Source organism: Phacochoerus africanus, chromosome 2 (genome assembly GCF_016906955.1).
Source record: "Phacochoerus africanus isolate WHEZ1 chromosome 2, ROS_Pafr_v1, whole genome shotgun sequence".
NCBI lineage: Eukaryota > Metazoa > Chordata > Mammalia > Artiodactyla > Suidae > Phacochoerus > Phacochoerus africanus.
This window is the reverse complement of record NC_062545.1, coordinates 266871263-266878991: the sequence shown is the minus strand read 5'-3', so window position 1 is coordinate 266878991 and position 7729 is coordinate 266871263. Positions and strand designations below refer to the sequence as shown.

Sequence of the window (7729 nt, the reverse complement as noted above, 5' to 3'; positions counted from 1 at the left end):
TGTGTTGAAAACAGTCTACATGGGAAGTCCATAAAACACTGCCGAAAGAAATAAAAGATGACACAAATAGATGGAAAAACATACCATGCTCTTGGATTGGAAGAGTTAATATTATCAAAATGACTATACTACCCAAGGCCATCTACAGATTCAATGCAATCCCTATCAAATTAACAAGGATATTTTTCACAGAACTTGAACAAAATATTTTAAAATTTGTTTGGAATCACAAAAGACCCAGAATAGCCAAAGACACCCTGAAAAAGAAAAGTTGACCTGTAGGAATCAGGCTCCCTGACTTCAGACTATACTACAACGTAACAATCATAAAACCCTATGACACTGGCATAAAGACAAAAAAATAGATCAGTGGAACAGGATAGAAAGCCCAGAATTCAACCACACACTTACAGTCAACTAATCTATGACAAAGTATTCAAGAATATCCAATGGAGAAAAGACACTCTATTCGATAAGTGGTGCTGAAAAAACTGGACAGCCACATGGAAAAGAATGAAATTAGAACACTCCCTAACACCATACACAAAAATAAACTCAACATGGATTAAAGACCTAGATATAACAACAGACACTATAAAACTCTTAGAGGAAAACATAGGCCAAACACTCTCTGATATAAATGACAGCAACATCTCAGATCCTCCTCTTATAGGAATGACAGGAAAAACAAAAATAAACAAATGAGACCTAATCAAACTGAAAAGTTTCTGTACAGCAATGGAAACTCTAAACAAAATGAAAAGACAACACACAAAATGGGAGAAAATCTTTGCAAGTGAATCAACAGACAAGGGATTATTCCCCAAAATTTATAAACACTTCCTACTGCTCAATACAAAACAAACAAACAAACCCATCAAAAAATGGGCATAAGATCTAAACAGACAGTTCTCCAAAGAAGACATACAGATTGCCAAAAAACACATGAAAAGATGTTCAACATTACTCATCATTAGAGAAATGCAAATCAAAATCACTATGATGTACCACCTTACACCAGCCAGAATGGCCATCATCAAAATGTCTACAAACAAGAAGTGCTGTAGAGGGTATGGAGAAAAAGGAACCCTAGTACACTGTTGGTGGGATTGTAAATTTGTGCAACCACTGTGGAAAACAGTATGGAGATTTCTCAGAAAACTAAAAATAGAACTACCATTTGATCCAGCAATCCCACTCCTGGGCACCTATCCAGAGAAAACCATGACTCGCAAAGACACATGTACTCCAATGTTCATTGCAGCACTATTTGCAATAGCCAAGACATGGAAACAACCTAAATGTCCATCGACAGAGGAGTGGATCAAGAAGATGTGGTCCATATACACAAAGGAATATTACTCAGCCATTAAAAGGAATGAAATACCAGTATTTTTAGCAACATGGATAGACCTAGAAATTATCATGCTAAGTGAAATCTGCCAGACAATGAGACAGCAACATCAAATGCTATCACTGACATGTGGAATCTGAAGAAAGGACAGACTGAACTTTTTTGCAGAACAGATGCTGACTCACAGACTTTGAAAAACTTAGGTTTTCCAAATGAGTCAGGTTGGGGGATGGGGGGATGCACTGAGGGTTTGGGATGGACATGCTACAAAATTTGGTTGTGATGATCATTGGACACCTATAAATGTCATAAAATTTATGAAGTATTAAAAATAAAATATAATATCCAAAAAATTAAATTCTTTCTTAGCTCCATGCATGATTTTCATCATTCCACAAAACTTGTCACCATTTACCTGCCATTCATTTTGCCTGAATGTTTTTCTGTATGACCTCCCACTTGGATGTGTGTTGTAAGAAATAGAGTTCTGATTCTATTATCTGTTATGTCTCTAGAGAATATATCGGTATTATATTCATGGGAGCCTTGATGCTTATTTAAGGGAATGAGTGAATTCATGAACAGTTGAATTCATTCAGCAGTTACCAATCAGAATTGCCTTTTGTGAGCCATAGCTGATCTCTAGTGATACAAAGACATTGACAATAAACCTTAACATTCAGTAAGCTTTCATTAGGTGCTAATTTAACCATCCTTCAAAGTCACAGAAAGACTGTAATTGTTATTTCTACTTTTTAGAAACTGAGTCACAGTGGCCTTGGACAACCTGCTCAAATATTCTCTTAGCAGGGGAAGAACCCAGAGTCTTTTTACCAGAGTTTTATATTCAATCACCCTTCTCCTTAACAAGGCATAGACCATGCCCTACAAAACCGTCCTGAGGGTTGGGGAGACAGGCACATTTTAGGGACTTTTATGTTCTAATGAAAGCCTGTGTCCATGTTGCAGAACCTACAGAATCCCTTACACTGCCTGTGACATATACTGCCCTTGGGAGAAGTTGTGCTCATGATGAAGAGGCCACAGGCAATAAGGGAAATCCTGCTTATTATAAGAGACTTAACCAGAAGCCCAAGGTTCCATTCACATCAGGAGTACTTTTCTCCTGTGAAACCAGGTGCAGCTCAGCCCCCATTGACCCTAATCATCCTCCTTCCTGAGGGACCAGGAGGGTGTTGGGCAGTTGCCCCAGTGGACTTCTTCTATAGTTGGGGCCCAGTGAGGATACCCTCTGGGGTCTCTTTAGGATGGAGAAAAGGAGATCTTGTGAATCATTTTGAAGCTGGAGAAGTGAAATGAGAGTCTATAAGTTCCTCAGGCCACCGAGGTTTGTTCTTTTTCTTTGGATCCTGGGTCTTCTGGACAGAAAGTGAGGATTCAGGTAACAGAATGAAGTAGAAAGTACTTGAACTCAGAGCAAAGGTATAGCTCAGAAGGAACCCAGACACCTCCCCAGTCATACATGAGTGTTTGCATGTAAGTTTGTGTGTGACCATCAGCAAGTTATGTGTATTTTTTTGTGTGTTTGTGTGTGTTTATGTGTGTGTGTGTGTTGTGTTGTTTGAGTCTATGAGTGTATGTGTAAATGACAAATGTACTGAATGACACACAGTAGGATATACTGAGATCACAGAAGCCTGGATATTTCTTCAGTGTGTGCATATTCTATGTGCATCTGTTGTTTGCGTGCTGTGTGTAAGACCTTGTGCACTGCTTGTGATTCAAATATGAAGGACTTCTTGTGATGATAACACATCTGGTCTAGGATGCTAAAGAGTTTTGTGTGTGTAGTTGTGTAGTACATGTGTATTTTGTTTGTGAGTTTTACATAGACTTGTGTGAAACATGCACACCCTGACTGTATTTATCTAGTGGGAGTATAAGCCAGAGAAATCCATAAATCTCCATTTGGTAAGTATGTTTCTATGATAGTGTGTGAGTTATTTGGTGTAACAAATCCACACCTTGCCTTCTTTCAAACAGAACATATAAATATCTCTGTGTGTGTGTGTGTGTGAGAGAGAGAGAGAGAGAGAGAGAGGGAGAGAGAGAGAGAGAGAGAGAGAGAGAGAGAGAGAGAGATTGATTCTCACATTTTGTACTCTCCACCTGCCTGAGACTGAGGTCCATGCAGGAAGCTGCAGAGGAAATCAACTCTGCAGAGATATTGACATCCATTTTTCCATGATTTGACTACTCCAGCAAGGCCTCTCGAGGCCCAGTGTTTTTGACACTGCATTTAGAAATTAAATGCTCATTTCTGGAATCATTTACATCAAAAATCAGATCTTTATCATTCTACAGTTAATAGATTGATGGCCTTAGGTTTTACCATGGTGATTCTCAGCATCCAGTGTTCTTACATGGGATCATGCTATTTGCTGTCATATCTTGTGTGTAAGGTGATTAAGAGGCTAGGCACACTGTAAGTACCTAGAAAATTGTAGCCTTGTGGATCACCAACCCCCTGACTCTCTATGTCTTGATCGTGCAGGGGACAGTGTTTGTATGAAGACAGGAAAGGCAAGCCCATCCATATGATCTCTCTCTCTCAATGCCCCAGCCCTAAGTCACACACTGTCTCCTCTTCACTACTGAACAATTTACCAGCCACCTGTTTGCATACAGTGCTGATGGAATCAAAGTACCACATCTGTATTATTCCCTTCTGTTCACATTGCATCTCCTGGGTGTCTTTAGGAGCTCTGGTTATCCTGCAAGAAATCTGTGAGATCCTGGGCTAAGTCTGACAAATAAGATTTCATTGAGAAGCCTGTGCTTGGAAGGATTGTCAAATGCCTGATCCTTCCTTGTGTCCCATGAACTGAGTCAGTTAATGACACCAAGCAACTCCCTGGTTTGGACCAAGCCTCTACTGACAGATTCTTACAGTGTTAATGTCACATTCCTCTCCCAGGCATATTTTATCATCTACCTTTTCACTTTTTGCATTTCACCTTAGACTCTCTACCCCCCATTAAAAGAAATGGGTGCATTCTCTGTAGTGAAAATTGATCATAAAATCAATGTTTGAGACCAGGTTCCACTATGCAATAACTATGAAATGAGATTTTTTAAGCAATTTCCCTACTCCTGTTGGTAAAATGCAGGGGAAAACACTATTCTCTGCTTCCTAGACAGAAAAAAAGGGTGATGGATTGAATGTTATTGAAAGCATATGAAAGCCATTGGCAAACTCAAGGGCTGCAGGAATATGAGTTTTGACAGTTATCTTCACAGGAGGATACCTTCAAATCCCAAAATATGCTTCTTCAGTTCTTGCCTATTTGTCTAACTAAAGAGAGGGAGGAACAGTAGAGTCATAGGGGCAAATTTTCTGGAATATAATTAAAAGCTTGGGAGAGAAATGTGACTACAGCTGTTATTATCTCTATGATCATGCTCATTTTCTACTCCTTATGAGTATGTTGATAGTGCAATTTTATATTTTTCTAATGTTTTCATTTTTTTAGGGCTGCACCTGAAACATATGTCAGTTACCAGGCTAGGGATCAAATCAGAGCTGCAGCTGCTGTCCTACACCACAGCCACAGCAATGCCAGATATGAGCCCTCTCTGCAACCTACACCACAGCTCATGGCCTGGATGGATCCTTAAGTGAGGCCAGAATTTGAACTGGTAGCCTCTTGGATACTAGTTGGGTTCTTAACCCACCGAACTGCAATGGGAACCCCCAAAAGGGGAGTTTTAATAGCATCCCTCCTACGACTTGAAAAGTTCAGTGTGGCAATCATGAAAAAAATGTATTTGTCTTCCATTGTGTTCATTAACTGTCAGTTATTATCAATGTGAAGATCAATATTGGGAAATAGTGTTGGTCAATCAGGTCACTGATTTCTAAGAGATACCCCAATGCTTCAGTATTTCTCAGCTCTCAGACCCCATCTCAGATCTCAAGTATCTTCCTAAAGATGAATATCCAGATGTGAGCCAACTTGAAGAATTACATCTGGACAGAGATAGATGGAGGCACATGCACTGAAGCAAGGTTTATTTCTTGGCAAGAAGGTAAACATGCATTAAGACAAGTTCCAGTGGGGAACTTACCTCAGTGATAGAAAATGAGCTCTGAAACTCACCTTTAGTACGTGAGAGCCCAGATAAGTTAACATAAATTTTAGGTCACCATCTTGGTGCTTTATGGTGACCACCTCATAATACTGTTTTATTCAATTCCTGAACTTGACACTTTTTTTGAGGAGGTTATAGATATTCTCATAAAAATAATGTATGCAATTTTGGTGTTGATTTTATGCAGGAAATTGTTTTTAGTTACTAATGCCTAATGAATTAGAATCCTTTTTGTTAACTTTATGAAGGTGTGATTTTGACATCTTCACATTACAGAGGCACAACCTGAGGCCAAGAGAGATTTAACATCCCAAGTCCTATAGCAAAAAAGTGGTGGAACAAATCATAACACAGGGAATCTGGCTTCAGGTTCCCAAAATTGTTAGTCCTTGGTGAAGTGTTCCCTTTAGGGATAGTATCCTGAGGGAAGAAGTCCTGTATGTCATATTTATTCTTCTATGTCCAATTATTAGCATAGTGTCAGAAACATGGTTGATTAAAAATAAATGAAATAAATTTGCTATTTTTCATTGAAAGGAATCATGGTGAATATTGAGGGTATGGAACTTGCTTGGCAAAACTAGCTGATGAAAGTAAAGACATTTGTTCTTTTTCTCCATGAGAAAGTGAGAGACCTAGTGTGGTTACAACAATTGTGACTTCCATGCCTATGATGTTTCCCACTCCCCTCCTTCCCCAGCAGACAGGAGAAGAGCATGAGGAGGGAGAACCAGAGCCGTGTGTCCGAGTTCCTCCTCCTGGGACTCCCCATCCATCCAGAGCAGCAGGGCCTGTACTTTGCCCTGTTCCTGGGCATGTACCTGACCACAGTGCTGGGGAACCTGCTCATCATCCTGCTCATCAGGCTGGACCCTCGCCTCCACACCCCCATGTACTTCTTCCTCAGCCACCTGGCCTTCTCTGACATTTCCTTTTCATCTGTAACTGTCCCTAAGATGCTGATGAACATGCAGACACAGGATCAATCCATTCCCTATGCAGAGTGTGTAACACAGACATATTTTTTTCATATTTTTTGGTTGCATTGATAACCTTCTTTTCGCAGTGATGGCCTATGACAGATATGTGGCTATTTGTTACCCTCTACACTACACCATCATCATGAGGGAAGAGCTGTGTCTATGTCTATTGTCTGGATCCTGGATCCTCTCCTGTGCCTATGCCCTGACCAACACACTTCTCCTGGCTCAACTGTCCTTCTGTGAAGACAACATCATCCCCCACTTCTTCTGTGACCTTTCTGCCCTGCTAAAGCTGTCCTGCTCAGACACCTCTCTCAATGAGCTTATCATATTCACTGCAGGGGCTGTGGTTGTCATATTTCCATTGAGTGGAATCCTTGTCTCTTATGGTCACATTAGTCTCTGCATCCTGAGGGTCCCCTCTACTAAAGGGATCTGCAGAGCCTTGTCCACCTGTGGCTCCCACCTCTCTGTGGTATCTCTATTCTATGGGACAATTATATCTCTGTACCTTTCCTCCTCATCAGGCCAGTCAAATGACAAAAACATCATTGCTTCCATGATGTACACAGTGGTCACCCCCATGCTGAACCCTTTCATCTACAGCCTGAGAAACAGAGACATGACATTGGCTCTGGGGAGACTTTTCAGATGAAATAATCTTTTCACCAAGTGAAAATCACCTAACCATGTACTTATTTACTCATTGCCATTGTCAGAAAAGCCTTGTGTGTTTGTCACCCATGCTCTAGGAATTTTCCTCATTGTCCTTAAAATGGTCATTTGTTTATTGGATCAATCTCTTTCCCATTAGTCATTTCTCTTGTCCATTTATTATTCCATAACCCTAAATGTGGCATTGCCCACAACACACATTCAGCTTGTGGTATTCAAAACACCAAACTCCTTTGCATATATGTAAGTGTGTTTACATTTTGTTTTTTTCCAATGTGTTATGTTATTGTTTCATTTGGATATTTTATAGCTTTATTGAATATATATATACATATATAGTATGTTTTATTATGGTCATCTATTAGTCATTTCTTTTTAAAATTTAATTAATTAATTAGAAGTATAGTTAACATCCATTGTGTTAGTTTCATGTATAGAGCAAAGAGTTTCAGTTTTATATATTTTTTATTGTGTGTATATATTTCAGATTGTTTTCCCTTATATGTTATTACAGTAAAGTCAGAATAGTTCCATGTACTGTACAAATTGTTCTTGCTAGCTATCTGTATTATGTATAGCAGTGTGTATATATTAACCCCAACTC

At 39.5% G+C, this 7729-nt stretch overlaps 1 pseudogene; it reads left to right on the top strand.

The window, feature by feature from the left end:
• Positions 1-6183: 6183 nt before the first annotated feature.
• LOC125121397 (olfactory receptor 1J4-like) lies at positions 6184-7105 on the top strand (annotated as a pseudogene).
• Positions 7106-7729: the final 624 nt, after the last annotated feature.